The 16,773-nt window shown below is 46.5% G+C and overlaps 1 pseudogene; it reads right to left on the bottom strand.

Moving 5' to 3' along the window:
- The window catches only part of LOC141167410 (vomeronasal type-2 receptor 26-like), a 78,845-nt pseudogene extending 74,324 nt beyond the window's left edge, over positions 1–4,521 (bottom strand).
- Between the last annotated feature and the right edge of the window lie 12,252 nt (positions 4,522–16,773).

Here is a 16,773-nt window from a genome sequence, read left to right as displayed (position 1 = left end):
CGCACATTCCTCAATCACGAATCTACAAAAACACTAGTGCATGCCCTCATCATCTTCCGTTTTGTCGACTGCAACCTCCTGCTCTGTGGCCTCCCTTTTAAACACTCTCGCATTCCTCCAATCTATCCTAAACTCTGTTGCCCTACTAATCCACCTGTCCCCTTGCTATTCCCTGGCCTCTCCTCTCTGTCAATCCCTTCACCGGTTCCCCATTGCCCAGAGACTCCAGTTTAAAATCCTAACCTTGGCATGCAAATCCATCCACAACCTGTCTCCTCCATACATCTTGTGACCTAGTCTCCCAGTACTTACCTGCACGCAACCTCCGATCCTCACAGGATCCCCTTCTCTACTCCCATCTTATCTCCTCTTCCCACAATCGCATACAAGATTCTCCCATGCATCCCCCCTTCTCTGGAACTCTCTACCCCAACATTTCTGACTCTCGCCAACTGTTGAAACCTTTAAAAAGCACCTGAAGACCAACTTCTTCCAACAAGCATACAACCTGCAGTAACCCTCACTCCACCATACCGCTGCACGACTAGCTCTATCCTCACTTACTATATCCTATTCCTCATCCATCTCTTGTACACTATAAGTCCTCATGGTCCTCTCATCTCCTGTACCAGTTGCTGTCACATTTTTTTTCAAGATTATTACAATTGTTTTTGCGATGTATACACCTTTTTCACATGTAAAGTGCCATGGAATAAATTACGCTAAAGTAATAATAACAATGTGGTCCAGACTCACGGCTAATGAGACTGGAAAATGTGGAAGACAGGGTGGTGGTGGTGGAAAACTGACATGAAGCATTATCTGCTTTCCAACCAACAACTTTTCACACTGCTATAGCTTCAATAGTGGTGTTACGCGGCCCCCTAGAAATTGGGACAGAAAGGTAGTTTGACATGATGTGGGTGTTTGTTGTGCTCCCTCAGCAGGCACTGTTTCATCTTGCCCACTGCCTCTGCGTGCACTATCACCATCACAATAACATCCACTTCCCTGTTCGTTACCACATGCCTTGCCCATTTTAAATGGAGTTTAATATTTGTCACGTTGCCAAAAATGTCTTTATTATTACCGCAGTAATATAGGATCATGTCTGATGACCACAGTTTTAGGCAGTGACCTGGGAGTCAGAGGTGCTTCCAGGGGTCTTCACCATGCTGTTTCCATGTCTTTTCAGCACTGTATGCACGTGTCTGATGATGTGTCACACACCACATGGCCAGATAAGATAGTAAAATGTTAAAATGACATTTACTGTTAAAGGTATTTTTCATGGTTGAAAGCAATGCAAAAGTGCAAAAACACATCAAAAACGGTACGCGTAAACATAGCTCAAGGTGTGGAGGAGCATTTTGCTTTTTGTTTATTTATTTTGCTTTATACACAAGTCATTACCCTGGAAATGATGTTCCTTAGCATATTTCCCAGGAAAATCCATTTTAGTTTCATTTCTGCATGTTTTATTGTGAGTCCGTAAAAGTGGCGTAATACTCTGACAACATTGTTGACAGCAGTGACCTGGGCATCCGAAATGCTTCCAGGGGTCTTCCCCATGCTGTTCCCATGTAATTTGAGCTCTGTTCCCATCAATTTAGTAAATTTTTAGGCCCTCTGCAGATAACCGGGGGGGGGCCACCGGAAAAATGATCGAGTTTCCCATAGACTTACATTGAGCTTGCTCAAGCATTCGAGCACTCGAGCATTCCAATTTTCTCAACTCGAACAACGAGTACCCGAGCATTTTAGTCCTCGCTCATCACTGATTAAGACCAAAACATGGATATCTGTAACAGCAGCAGAGCAGACAGAACATGCAATGACCCTATTCTACTCATACACTCTCCACAAACTCTGCCTGTCTAACTCCTGCTATCACCAGGAATAATATACGAAGCTGAATTAGTCCTTAGAAGGACTGTTATTTCAGATGTGTATATATAGCTGTGGAATACCTAATATCTCACTAATAAACCGCCAATTCTCTCTCTCGCTCAGCTGCAGCTCTCCCTACTCTGACTGTCTGAAGGGTAGAGTCTGATGAACATAGGGTCACCAGGTCTAATATAGACCCAATGATGCTATGCAGCCAGCCAATCACTGTACTGCCACAACCAACATGGCTACAGCATTACAGTAAGTGGCAAGTAATCCCTGCATGTTTATTCGCTGTTAAAAAAGTGCCAAACATGCAGGGTAGGGACTCAAGCTCCCGCCCGAGCATCTCTATCGGTGAACCTCCTGCTCGGGCGAGTACAGAGCAGGAGTGAGCATGCTCGCTCATCAATAATGTCTATGGAAAAATGACTTGCTGTGCTGTTCAGTTCTTTGTTCCTTTTTTAACCACTTCAGGGTTCAGAAACCTTGAAGCAGTTAAAAGAAGTAACATGTTCATTCTTCAGGTGGTTTCCGCACCCCTGCTCTCTCAGTAGAAGATATTTTAAAAAGACGCTGCAAAAACTGTGACAAAACCGCTGACAGAGCCACTTTAAAGCCATCTTTTTCCTAAAGTGGCTTTCTGCATAGGCATTTAAAAGGACTATTTTTTGCCTCAAAATCTCCTCTAAATACACCAGTTGCACAAAGCCTACACCACGCTTCAGGAAACGAAAAACTCTTCCACAACCTCCCTACAAAGGAGCATTTCAAATGGTTTATGTTTGAAAGTTTATGGTTTTGAACTTCTGCAAAGAACTCAGTGAGAACACAGCCTAAATTTGAATCAAATCCTTGAAATTACTCACATTCAGCTCTCGTAATTATTATTCTTTGTATCTCCACCCACCTGTTTACTTCCCAGATTCCACATAATCAGATCTGAGTTGAGGGCCAGATCCTGAGGAGGTTGGGCTTTATTATAGGTGCCAATCTTCACTTGTGCCAGGTTCCCATCTACCTTCAGCTGCCAGTTAACAACAGTGTAGAGTCCAGGAGGATCCCCATTCTCATCAAAATATTTTTCGTTCTTCAAATAAATGTTATCTCTGACCCTCCGTATATAGTACGTGAGCTAAATTGGGAAATGTTTAATTAAAAGTTTTAATAATGTCATTAAAAAAAAGAATTCATCATTCATAATGTTAAAACAATCACAATCATATTTGTTATGACATTGACAGCAGTACTGGATGTGCATGTCAGGAGCTTCTAGGAGAACGTGAACATTTCCCAGAATTTTCTCTTTATAATATCAAATCCTGTGTATAATTGTCTGTATCATAAATATCTGTTGTAAGAAACCAACATTAAAGGAATGCTAAATGTCATAAATGTCAAAAAGATGTGTTCTTAAACAAGTGAAGAAGTGACCTCTATCTGTCTTTACACCAAAACAAGGCCCCACTGCATGCTGCTATCAATGGAAACGTAGCTATCTGAATCTATTGGTGTGGAAGCCCAGAAAACTGTTGAGCATACTTGCTCAGCATTTTTCATAATTCCCATATAAGTAAACATAAAGAGTCAATTCTAAAGGAAAATGTTGGTTACCTATCCAGAGTTGAATGCTAAGAGAACATGGGTCATGCAGCAAGACAATGATTCAAAGCACAAAAATCAATTTGCAAAAGAATGGTTTAAAGTTTTTTGAAGGGCCAAGTCAAAGGCCTGACTTCATCCTACAGAAATGTTGTGGAAGGACCTAAATCAGGCCCTTAGTGTCACTGTGAAGACATGGGGGTATCCCGTGGGCAAAATAATACTCAAACAACACAGAGTAAGAGCAAAACAGTGTGGCAATGCTTTATTGAACCACCAAACAGACATATAGAAGAGTCCCAGCAAAATAACCAGGATAGTGCAAAATTATAGAGTCTCACCCCTCCTCTGACTCACCGGGAATAGAGCAGCTGTGAATTTGGGACTTCCAGTGCCAACTACCTCAACCAGTGGCATCCTGCTTTGGGTGGGATCTCACAGAGAGTAGGTAGTGGCAAGCTTAGGAAGCTGACAGTCTATTGAGGTATGTGGCCAAGAGACCAGAGGGTCCCAACCTGACGTCTCCGAACATATCCATGCAAACAGGTGACTGGATGGTCCCAACCTGGCTACCCCAAACATCTCCATGGGACCAGTTGACCGGAGGGTCCCAACCTGGTTTCCCTAAACATCTCCATGGGACCAGGTGACCAGAGGGTCCCAACCTGGTTTTCCCAAATGTATCCATGGTTTCTGTGATAGTCAATTCAACAGATCTGTATTCCTTCAGCCATGGCCATGGTCCCTTAAGCTGGCATCATGCAGAATTCAAATCTGTGTCCCTCTTGTGGAGCCATGTTTTCCTAGCTGTTGCTCTTGCAACTTACTCTTTTTCCTGAAGAGTCTCTCTTGGCTGTGATTTTTTAAAGTCCCACTCATCATCCACAGGTCAGGGGGGGAGGTGGAAGGGGCTCATATCTCATTGTTTGAGCATTTAATCAATTTGCATACTTTGTCTTTCATTGCTCTGTAGGTCAACAAACTAGCTGGCCTGGTACAATATGTAATCAGCATATTAGCAAACACCATTGTTCCATGACCCGGAGTCCCTGTTTTCCAGAGATAACAGACAATAAGTTGCAGTAAATAACAACTCAAGTGTCAACATTCAGGCTTATACAAATAATTTTCTGTGCTTCTTCTTGACCAACCAAAGAAATACACATAAATTCAAAAATCAACATAAACACAATACCGTATTTCTCCTGGCCTACTGAATTTATGTCTGGATAATTAAGATTAAATGTTGTCGTTAATCGCGATTCCACCTTTTAGTGTGTCTGCACGCAGTGAATTATTTTCTGCTGTCCAATCTAGAGCAGTGGTGTACTGAGCTATCTGTATTTCATGGACATCTTAACTGCCAATCGGATGCTAGGGACTGCTGAGCTTTCAGTGTCTTGAATGACAGTTTAGCCGTCCAATTGAGGTTAGGGTGTTGCCTGAGATTCATCCAGGTGTCTCCTGTTTGGATAATTATTTGGCTATTTAGCCAGTTCTCAACCTCAAACTAGTGCCAATTGTAGCTTTTTGCTCACTGGTGTTTGTTTGCATTGTTTCACTGTGCTATGATCTACTGCTGCCTGACCTAGGAATGCGCTGTGACCATCCTTTTGCCTCGACTCTTTGCTTGATCCACTATCTTCCTGGTATTTTGACCCTGGGACTATGACCTGAAAAAATTCTCTCTGTCTAAGATGTACCCTCCTGGCTTCTGACCTCAGACCTTTTGATTATTCAGCCTAGCGTCTTGCTCATGATTAGTGACTAGCATCACACGTAGTAGTTAAAAACCTACCAAGATAACAGAGTTGAAGTTGATTTGTAAGGAGGAATGTGTTAGGAGGGCGGTTGCAGACAACTTTATTAAAATGGAACGCAACCGACCCTAGGGTCCGCAATGCAGCCTGGGAGGCTGCTGCCGAACACTTTCCGGGTGGAAAGGAAAGCGACAACATAAATACTAAACCCTTCCGTGTTTCTCCACACAGGAACGGGTATAGCAGTACGCTCTATCTCCGTTAACTGCATGGGAGATGAGCGTCCGGAGACACACCTAACTGATTAACCCCTCCGTGTTAATTCACACAGAGCGGGTATAATGGTTCACACAATCTCCAAGAACCGCAAGGAGACGTGTGACCGGGGGAGAAGCAGTAGCCCTGTCTGCGATACAGGCGCTACGCAATAGGAGTTGGCGCTAGTGTGCGGGTGTGACTACACCTACAGGTACACATGCCAACAGCCGGCATGCTACCAGACTGAAGTCAGCTACTCCACGTGACAGACAGGCGATAGCCGTAAATAGGGCATCTGCAGGCTGCTCGGGGTGTTAGGCGACCCCTTTGGCAGAGCCAGACTGCTAGACGAAGCTACCTTCCTACTTTCACTAGCCTGCCTACTTTCTCTAAACCTGCCTGCAGAAACTACGTGGAACCAGTCATCCACACACCGCAACACATGCTCAATGATCTGAGCGCATCGCCATGTATGTGGGTGGGCCTTTTAAAGACTAAGCCCAGCCCATCGACACGTTATCCGTGGACCAATCAGGCGGTGCCAGGTCACCGGGTCAGGTGGGTACCAGACCACCAATCATGATCCGCCAGGTCACGGACATGCTCAGTGCGGCAAATCCTGGACTTAGATTCCACAATCCCTGTCTCCCTCTGCAACCCAGGCTTAACATTGCTAGGCACAACTACCTGGGAGATAAGCAGCGCTCACGGACCAGCTAGGTGTTGAGGCTGATGGTGATGCTGAGCAGCATCAGCCCCAGCTGGACCAACATGGGAGACTACAGAAGCAGAGACAGACTGAAGAACATTGGACCCACCAGAGGATTTTATTCTGAGGGCCCACCTTTCTCCCCTACTCAAGAGCCCCAAAGCAGCTGCAATATTTGCACTATGAACTCACCTGAAGGAGCAGCAAGGGCCCACTGGAGGATTCTCTGGTTCTCTGGTGGGCCCGTCCAACCCTTCTGAGAACCAGCTGTGGCTAAGAAAAGTCTCTGTGAAGGTCCCCGGACACTCTATGGCTGATTTTTACTGTGGACTGGCTCCAGCAATCTATAAAACTTAAGATCTGCAATCTGGCACCTTGGCAAAGCCCAATTCTTTTCTCCCTCTCAGATGTAACAAACAGATCATGCTGGAGAAACTTGCATCTACTGCCACTCTGTGTCTTCAGCTGCTTTGTGAGAAACTAGTGTTTGGTCAGCCAGTCTACAAAATAAAATTCCTGGTATGGAAATTGTGGATGGCTTTGCTTTTGGCACTGGGAGCTAATACCAAGCCATGGCATGCCTTAATTCACTGGAAATATTCCTGGCTGGTTGGAGACAAGCTCATTCCCACAGAAAAGTACCAGCAGGGGAAGTCCAGCAGATGGCACGACACACGGATGCAACGTGCAATGGGAGATAGAGGGGGAAGGAGGGCAAGAGTGGTAGACAACAAGGTAAGGGACAACTCCTGAATCCAACCTGTGTCTGTCCCTAAGCTTCCCTATCATCCCTAGATGGGTCCTTCCCCCCATGCGCGATCACCTGTCTAAGCCCTCGCTGGCCCTGGACTTAACCTGGCTAGTGAGGTCTAAGATGGTACACATGCAAGAAATAGGAGCATGTTCACACTAGCAAAAAGAAGCAAAACCTACAAAAGACAAAAAATATATCTCATACCCTACCATCATTATATATAAATGTAAAGCAAAGTTGCATATTAAATATAGGGTACTTAGTGAACTATTTTTGATCAAAAAAAGTATACAAGCCGTCCCACCAGCGACAAGGTGACCCTAAATTGGGACGGTACCTACACTGTCTATATTAAAAAACTTACTGTATATCAAAGTTGCAGTAATGCATATAAAAGGGTAGACAAATAGGACCAGGTCCCAACTCCAGACCACCTAGGCCCGTGGTAAGCTACATATATACTAATCAGGTCAACAAAGGGGATGCCACACCCTTAATTTGCACATAATGCAAACAAGACAAAAAAACAAGCAATGTGAACTGAGGTCTAAGATGGTACACATGCAAGAAATAGGAGCATGTTCACACTAGCAAAAAGAAGCAAAACCTACCAAAGACAAAAAATATATCTCATACCCTACCATCATTATATATAAATGTAAAGCAAAGTTGCATATTAAATATAGGGTACTTAGTGAACTATTTTTGATCAAAAAAAGTATACAAGCCGTCCCACCAGCGACAAGGTGACCCTAAATTGGGACGGTACCTACACTGTCTATATTAAGAACCTTACTGTATATCAAAGTTGAAGTAATGCATATAAAAGCGTAGACCAATGGGACCTGGCTAGCGCGCAGGCCAGCTAGACACTAGTCTCGCCACTACAATAGGACAATACAAGGAAGGGAAGACAAACAATGGGAAGATAACAACATAAAATACACTTATCTCTCCAATAGAAAACTTCACCGCTGCAATAGCAACAAACACTACAGGTTCTCCAAATACTGGCTCCTTCAAAGAGGTCAGCAAGCATAGAGTGAACTAAAACTGGTGGTCAGCTGATGGATCATGTGGCTATTTAAAGAGCGGTGGGAGTGGCACCAACCAAAAACAGCTGACCGCTAACAAAAGGCTACCAGCAAGTGACTAACATTAATCTTTGCTGGACCAAAAGGAAAAAAAAACATTTAAACTACAGCATAACCAGAGCTGCCATGAATCTCCAAATTATTTGTGACAACCAGCAAGCTAAGAAGATGGTGGCCTCTATCATCATGAAGGCGTTTGCTTATTGTCTAGCAGACTGACCTCCGCTGCTATCTACCTTGTGAACATTGTGTTGAAGCTTGATTGACCCAGGGCCTGAAATCCTCTGCGTCAGGAGGACTTGTTCTGACTCAGGGTCCGACTGGGTCCTGGCTTCCACAATATTAACCCAGTGTGCCATCAATGAGATGTACCGTCCCTTGCCACAAGCACTTGTCCACGTGTCTGTGGTTAGGTGGTCCTTCCAAGGAACTGCATTGGTGAGGGTACGGGTTATGTTCTAGGACCCGTGCTTGTATGAGACGGGGACGGCACACAGGGAGAAATAGTGGTAGCTAGAGACCAAGTACCAAAGGACAGCCGCTGCCATGAGGTTGTGGAAAGCTTCCGCCTCCACGACTCTAAAAGACAAAATTTCTAATGCAAGCAGTTGAGAATTTTAGCTGTTTAGTATTGTGGCCTGTGGGCGACTGCGTATTTGCACTTGAATTCAAAGGACTGGGGTACGGACAACTGAACGCTGAGGGACAACTGAGGAATTCCGATTCCAAGTAAACAAAAAAAAAAAAAATTTCTTGGAGTTCATTCGTGTGTTGTTGCCAGTTTTCCCCGGTGTCATCTTTAAGCTAAGGTTATTCCCTTATGTGTACTTTAGTTTGCAGTGGGGCTGACTAGTGCTCACCCCTCCCCCTCCTTACCTAGGGCATAGCTTTAGGGTCAGCTAGGGCCAGGTTTCCTGATCGGCGATAGGTGCAAAACCTATATAAGGTCCATAGGGAGTCAGGGTTTGAGCTGTTTAAGGGTCTCCACTCCCCCTTTCCCCACTTGTAGGGCACCCTTCCCTTTTCCTGTCATTATACTCTGGGTTTTCCCCATATCCAGCGTGACACTTATCTCATCTTTCCACAATCACAATCACATACAATCTTTCTCCCGTGCATCCACCCTACTCTGGAACTCTCTACTCCAACATATCAGACTCTCGCCTACTGTTGAAACCTTCAGAAGGAACTTGAAGACCCACCTCTTCCGACAAGCGTACAACCTGTATGACCAGTTCTAACTTCATCTACTGTTCCTGCCAAACGTGGAATGAACTTGCAGAGAAGAAAAAGTTGATCCAGCTCCAGTTTAAAATTTAGAAAATATTCTTTATCTGATCATTTAAAAAATATATATAACGTGTAGTGATGAGCGAGCAATCTTGCTACTGCTCGGTGCTTCTGAGACCTAGAAGAAGACCTATATGGTTGAAATGCATAGTCTGTTCCTAGACAGCTGTGTCCTCTACACTGCCATAAAGTGCCAACTGTATGTACACACCTGGTCCGAATAGGAATGATGTTCTTTTAAGGATTGTTGAAGAATAAAAAGATTTTAAGAAAAATGCCAAAATAAGGGTTCCTCTGCTGGACTTAATTTGTTTTTCTTCCAAGCAATTGCAGGAGGGTGTGCCTCCCTCATCTCCATGCCGATCCCTGGCAGATGATTGGACAAAGGAGAATCTACGATCTGGGTAAGCTGGCTACTATTGACATATTTTTTCAGGAGGCCCTCCTCTATGTCTCTTCCAAGGGGCACTGGAGTAGGTCCAAATTTTTGGCAGCCCTTGCATTCACTGCATAGGCAAACAGCATGGGAGAATTTTAGTACTCGCCCATCATTAATAACGTGTTGATTAGTGTTGAGCGAGCACTAAAATGCTCGGATGCTCGAAGCTCGGGCCGAGCTCACCGTGATACTCGGGTGCTCGACCCGAGCAACGAGCCCAATATTAGTCTATGGGAGACTCGAGCATTTTTGCGGCGGCACCCCCGGCAGTCTTTTAAAAGCCTAAGAAGTGCCCAAAAAGATAGTGACAGTGCTCAAATGACATGGGGACAGCATTGGGATCACCCCAGGAAGAATTTCTGACCCCCAGGTCACTGCTGTCAACAACGTGGTCTGAGGTATTAAGCCACTGTTAAGGGCTCACAATAAAACGTTCAAAAACGAAACTGAAAGTGCTTTCCTGTGAAATTTGTTAAGGAAGTTCCTTTCCAGGGTAAAGACTTGTGTATAAAGTAAAATAAATAACCAAAAAAAAAAGTACTCCTTCACACCTTGGGCTATGTTCACAAGTAGCATTTTTTATGCTTTTTGCACTTTTGTATTGCTTTCAACCGTGACAAATGCATTCACCGGGAAATGTCATTTTAACATTTTACAACCTTATCTGGCCATGTGCTGTGTGACACATGCATAAAGTGCTGAAAAGACATGGGAACAGCATGGGGAAGACCCCTGGAAGCATCTCTGACACCCAGGTCACTGTCTAAAAGTGTACCCATCAGAAATCATCCTTGCCGCATCAAAAGATGCAGACTTGCAACTATCCCCGTGCAAGTTCTTGTCCCAGGGCAATGTTCAATTGTACCTCCCCCATTCCTTGCAATGCAAGCGAAAATATGCAGCCAACCACCCACCCACCCCCAGGCTGCAATACCATACTGCTTGCTTGCTTGCACTTGAAATTGGGCCTTTTAGGCATGTGGAGGCGGAAGCTGGCCACCACGTCATGGCTGGTATCCATACTCAGTCCCCAGCCGCCCGGCGGCCAGGAGTCCACACTCGGTCCCCAGCTTCCCCACGGCCGGGTGTCCACACACGGTCCCCAACCGCCTGGGGGCAGCCGGGTGTCCATAAACGGTCCCCTGCCGCCCCTATTTCTCCTTGGAACATCCCCCCACACATTTTTCTTAGCCCAGCCGGCTTTAGGGCAGCATTGCACGAGCCCACCAGAGAACCAGACTCCTCCGGTGGGCCCTGGCTTCTCCATCAGGGAGTTGAGAGTGCCAAGGTGAGGAGCATGATGATGATGATAGAAGTTAGCATCTGCTTTGTTTTCTTGGAATGCAAGCGTAAGTGTGCAGCCTGCCACCCACCCACCCCCAGGCTGCAATACCATACTACTTGCTTGCACTTGAAATTGGGCCTTTTAGGCATGTGGAGGCGGAATCTGGCCACCACGTCATGGCTGAATTGCTGGCCTGGTATCCATACTCTGTCCCCAGCCGCCCAACGGCCGGGTGTCCACACTCGGTCCCCAGCCACCAGGGGGCGGCCGGGTGTCCATACTTGGTCCCCAGCCGCCCCGCGGCCGGGTGTCCACACATGGTCCCCAGCCGCCTGGAGGCAGCCGGGTGTCCATAAACGGTCCCCAGCCACCCCTATTTCTCCTTGGAACATCCCCCGACACACTTTTCTTAGCCCGGCCTGCTTTAAGGCAGCATTGGATGAGCCCACCAGAGAACCAGACTCCTCCGGCGGGCCCTGGCTTCTCCATGAGGGGAGTTGTTTGTGCCAAGGTGAGGAGCATGATGATGATAGAAGATACCATCTGCTTTGTTTTCTTGGAATGCAAGCGTAAGTGTGCAGCCTGCCACCCACCCACCCCCAGGCTGCAATACCATACTGCTTGCTTGCTTGCCCTTGAAATTGGGCCTTTTAGGCATGTGGAGGTGGAATCTGGCAACCACGTCATGGCTGCATTTGTGCCTGGTATCCATACTCTGTCCCAGCCGGCTGGCGGCCGGGTGTCCACAGTCGGTCCCCAGCCGCCAGGGGGCGGCCGGGTTTCCATACTCGGTCCCCAGCCGCCCCACGGCCGGGTGTCCACACACGGTCCCCAGCCGCCTGGGGGCAGCCGGGTGTCCATAAACGATCCCCAGCTGCCCCTATTGCTCCTTGGAACATCCCCCCACACACTTTTCTTAGCCCGGCCAGCTTTAGGGCAGCATTGGACGAGCCCACCAGAGAACCAGACTCCTCCAGTGGGCCCTGGGTTCTCCATGAGGGGAGTTGAGAGTGCCAAGGTGAGGACCATGATGATGATAGAAGTTAGCATCTGCTTTCTTTTCTTGGAATGCAAGCGCATTTACTGTATGTAGTAGCGGCTAGGCCTGAGGTGGTCAGTGTTTTGGCGCATATCCTACCTCCTCCGAGGATTGCTGGATGTTTTCCTGCTACTATCCCAGTTCTATGACTCCCATTAAAACAAAGTTTCAAGTGATAAATGATGGATGAGGTAGTGGCAAAGGAGAAAGAGAAGGGGGAACAGGGACCATTCACATCATTATCAGGCCAGTCAACCACATATGTCTTTTAGGATATGTTTCTGTAACAAAAGGAGCGGTTCGGCTACACAGTAATAGGGCATACAGTGAGTGCAGTGTCTACAAAAAATTTTGAGGCACTCCAATGCCCCTTGGAAATGACATGGAGGTCAGAGGGCCTTAACTAAATCGTTTTTTCCATTTATAGCAACTAGGTCTCCTGTACACTGTTGGCCTATGCAGTGAATGGAAGGCTTTCCAAAAATTATGAGGAACTGCAATGCCCCTTGAAACAGATGTGGATTACAGCGTACTAAAAGCCTTCTACCCATTATTGGGGAGTGGGTCTCCCTTAGTTTTCGCCTTTGCATTGAAAAGCAAAAGCGGATTAAAATTAGGAGGAAATGCAATGCCCGTTGGAAACAGTCGTGGAGGTTAGAGGTAATTAAAAACAACATTTCAATGCCCCTTGGAAGAGCTGTGGAGTTCAGAGTGGCTTAAGAAGACACTTTTAATGCCCCTTTGAAGAGACGTGGAGGTCACAGTAGCTTAACAAGACGGTTTTAATGCCCCTCGGAAAAGACAAGGAGGTCCCAGTATCTTAACAAGACGGTTTGAATGTTCCTTGGAAGAGATGTGGAGGTCACAGTAACTTAATAAGACGGTTTTAATGCCCCTCAGAAAAGTGGTGGTGGTCGCAGTAGCTTAATAAGACGCTTTTAATGTCCCTCAGAAGAGACGTGGAGGTTGCAGTAGCTTAATAAGACGGTTTTAATGGCCCTCAGAAGAGACGTGGAGGTCCAAGTAGCTTAACAAGATGGTTTAATGCCCCTAGGAAAAGTGGTGGAGGTCCCAGTGGCTTAACAAGATGCTTTTAATGCCCCTCAGAAGAGACCTGGAGGTCCCAGTAGCTTAACAAGACGCTTTTAATGCCCCTCAGAAGAGACGTGGAGGTCGCAGTAGCTTAACAAGACGGTTTTAATGCCCCTCAAAAGAGACGTGGAGGTTCCAGTAGCTTAACAAGACGCTTTTAATGCCACTCAGAATAGACGTGGAGGTCGCAGTACCTTAACAATACGGTTTAATGCCCCTCGGAAAAGTGGTGGAGGTCCCAGTAGCTGAACAAGATGCTTTTAATGCACCTCAGAAGAGACGTGGAGGTCCCAGTAGCTTAACAAGACACTTTTAATGCCCCTCAGAAGAGACGTGGAGGTCGCAGTAGCTTGACAAGACGCTTTTAATGCCCCTCAGAAGAGACGTGGAGGTCGCAGTAGCTTAATAAGATGGTTTTAATGCCCCTCAGAAGAGACATGGAGGTCCCAGTAGCTTAACAGGATGGTTTTAATGCCCCTCAGAAGAGACGTGGAGGTTCCAGTAGCTTAACAAGATGCTTTTAATGCCCCTCAGAAGAGACGTGGAGGTCGCAGTAGCTTAACTATTCGGTATAATGCCCCTCGGAAAAGTGGTGGCGGTCCCAGTAGCTTAGCAAGATGCTCTTAATACCCCTCAGAAGAGACGTGAAGGTCCCAGTAGCTTAACAAGACGCTTTTAATGCGCCTCAGAAGAGACGAGGAGGTCGCAGTAGCTTAACAAGACGGTTTTAATGCCCCTCAGAAGAGACGTGGAGGTCCCAGTAGCTTAACAAGATGGTTTTAATGTCCCTCAGAAGAGATGTGGAGGATCCAGTAGCTTAGGAAGATGCTTTTAATGCCCCTCAGAAGAGACGTGGAGGTCGCAGTAGCTTAACAATATGGTTTTAATGCCCCTCAGAAGGGACGTGGAGGTCCCAGTAGCTTTACAAGACGCTTTTAATGCCCCTCGGAAAATTGGTGGAGGTCGCAGTAGCTTAACAAGATGCTCTTAATGCCCCTCAGAAGAGACGTGGAGGTCCCAGTAGCTTAACAAGACGCTTTTAATGCCCACCAGAAGAGACATGGAGGTTGCAGAAGCTTAACAAGACGCTTTTAATGCCCCTCAGAAGAGACATGGAGGTCCCAGTAGCCTAATAAGGCAGTTTTATTGCCCCTCCGAAGAGACGTGGAGGTCCCAGTAGCTTAACAAGACCCTTTTAATGCCCTTCTGAAAAGTGGTGGAGGTCGCAGTAGCTTAACAAGATGCTTTTAATGCCCATGAGAAGAGACGTGGAGGTCGCAGTAGCCTAATAAGACGGTTTTAATGCCCCTCAGAAGAGATGTGGAGGTACCAGTAGCTTAACAAGATGCTTTTAATGCCCCTCGGAAAAGTGGTGGAGGTCGCAGTAGCTTAACAAGACACTTTTAATGCCCCTCAGAATACACGTGGCGCTCCCAGGAGCTTAACAAGACGATTTTAATGCACCTCGGAAAAGTGGTGGAGGTACCAGTAGCTTAACAAGACACTTTTAATGCACCTCAGAAGAGTCGTGGGGGTCCCAGTAGCTTAACAAGACCCTTTTAATGCCCCTAGGAAAAGTGGTTGAGGTCGCAGTAACTTAGCAAGATGTTTTTAATGCCCTTCAGAAGAGACGTGGAGGTCCCAGTAGCTTAACAAGATGATTTTAATGCCCCTCAGATGAGACGTGGAGATCCCAGTATAGCTTAACAAGATGCTTTTAATGTCCCTCGGAAACGAGGTGGAGGTCGCAGTAGCTTAACAGGACGCTTTTAATGCCCCTCAGAAAAGATGTGGAGGTCCCAGTAGCTTAACAAGACGCTTTTAATGCCCCTCAGAAGAGACGTGGAGATCGCAGAGGCTTAACAAGACGGTTTTAATGCCCTTCAGAAGAGAAGTGGAGGTCCCAGTAGCTTAACAAGACACTTTTAATGCCCCTCAGAATAGACGTGGAGGTCGCAGTATCTTAATAAGATAGTTTTAATGCCCCTTAGATGAGACGTGGAGGTCCCAGTAGCTTAGCAAGAATCTTTTAATGCCCCTCGGAAAAGTGGTGGAGGTCGCAGTAGCTTTACAAGACGCTTTTCATGCCCCTCAGAAGAGACGTGGAGGTCCCAGTAGCTTAAAAAGACTGTTTTAATGCCCCTTGGAAAAGTGGTGGAGGTGCCAGTTGCTTAAAAAGACAGTTTTACTGCCCGTCAGAAAAGACGTGGAGGTCCCAGTCGCTTAACAAGACATTTCTAATGCCCCTCGGAAAAGTGGTGGAGGTCCCATCAGCTTAACAAAATGCTTTTAATGCCCTTCTGAAGAGATGTGGAGGTCGCAGTAGCTTAACAAGACGGTTTTAATGCCCCTCAGAAGAGACGTGGAGGTCCCAGTAGCTTAACAAGACGTTTTTATTGCCCCTCGGAAAAGTGGTGGAGGTCGTAGTAGCTTAACAAGACGCTTTTAATGCCCCTCAGAATAGTGGTGAAGGTCGCAGTAGCTTAACAAGACTCTTTTAATGACCATTACAAGAGCCATACAGTACAGCATCTTAAAAATATTATTTCCATTATTGGGGAGTGGGTCTCCCACAGTCTTTGCTTATGCCTTCCAAGCAAAAGCTGACAAAAATAAGGACGGAGGAACTTTCACTAATGGCAACACGGACCACAGTCACCCTGGTGGTATAGTGGTGGTGGAGGCTGAGGATAAGGGAAGAACATAAAACAACAGAAATGAGGAAGCGTATACCCATGTGTGGGTGTGAAGCGGTGCATGTGATTACACCTCCCGAAAAAACACAATGGATTTTACTTTATGTTACTCTCCTGTCATTTGGTGGTGATGAGAAGTCTGGCCCAATCCAGCCCTTGTTCATTTTGATAAGGGTCAGCTTGTCAGCATTGTCAGTTGACAGGCGAGTGCGCTTATCAGTTATAATTCCCCCAGCGGCACTAAAAACACGCTCCGATAACACGCTAGCAGCAGGGCAGGCCAGGACCTCCAAGGCGTACAGAGGGAGTTCATTCCAAGAGTCCAGCTTGGATACCCAATAATTAAAAGGCACAGAGGAATCACGGAGGACGCTGGTACGGTCGGCAAGGTTCTCCCTCACCATCTTTTGAAACTTTCCACTCCTTGTGAGAGTACCCCGCGCCTCAGGGCCTGTAAGCTGGGCAGGTCTCCGAAAACTGTCCCAGAATGTTGACAGTGTTCCCCTGCCTCTGCTGGATTGGAGTTGCCTCTCTCTTGTACGCCTTGGTTGGTCAACGAACTGTGACCTCTGCCGTTTGCGTGTTCAGATGAGAACTTTTTTAACAGTTCTGCAGCAAGGGCCTTCTGATACTGCCCCATTTTTGTAGACCTCTCCACCTCAGGAATAAGAGAGTGAAAATTCTCCTTGTAGCGGGGGTCTTCAAGTGTCACCAACCAGTAATGACTGTCACCCAACATTTTGACAACGCGAGGGTCACGGTTAAGGCAGCGTAACATAAAGTCAGCCATGCGTGCCAGACTGGTAATGGGCAAGACTTCCGTGTCCTCACCAAGATGACGACTGACCATGCTCTCCTCCATCTC

The sequence above is a fragment of the Phyllobates terribilis genome, unplaced genomic scaffold (genome assembly GCF_046119375.1).
Source record: "Phyllobates terribilis strain yellow unplaced genomic scaffold, ASM4611937v1 Scaffold_11__3_contigs__length_659146591, whole genome shotgun sequence".
Taxonomy (NCBI): Eukaryota; Metazoa; Chordata; class Amphibia; order Anura; family Dendrobatidae; genus Phyllobates; species Phyllobates terribilis.
This window is presented reverse-complemented; position numbering and strand designations above follow the sequence as displayed.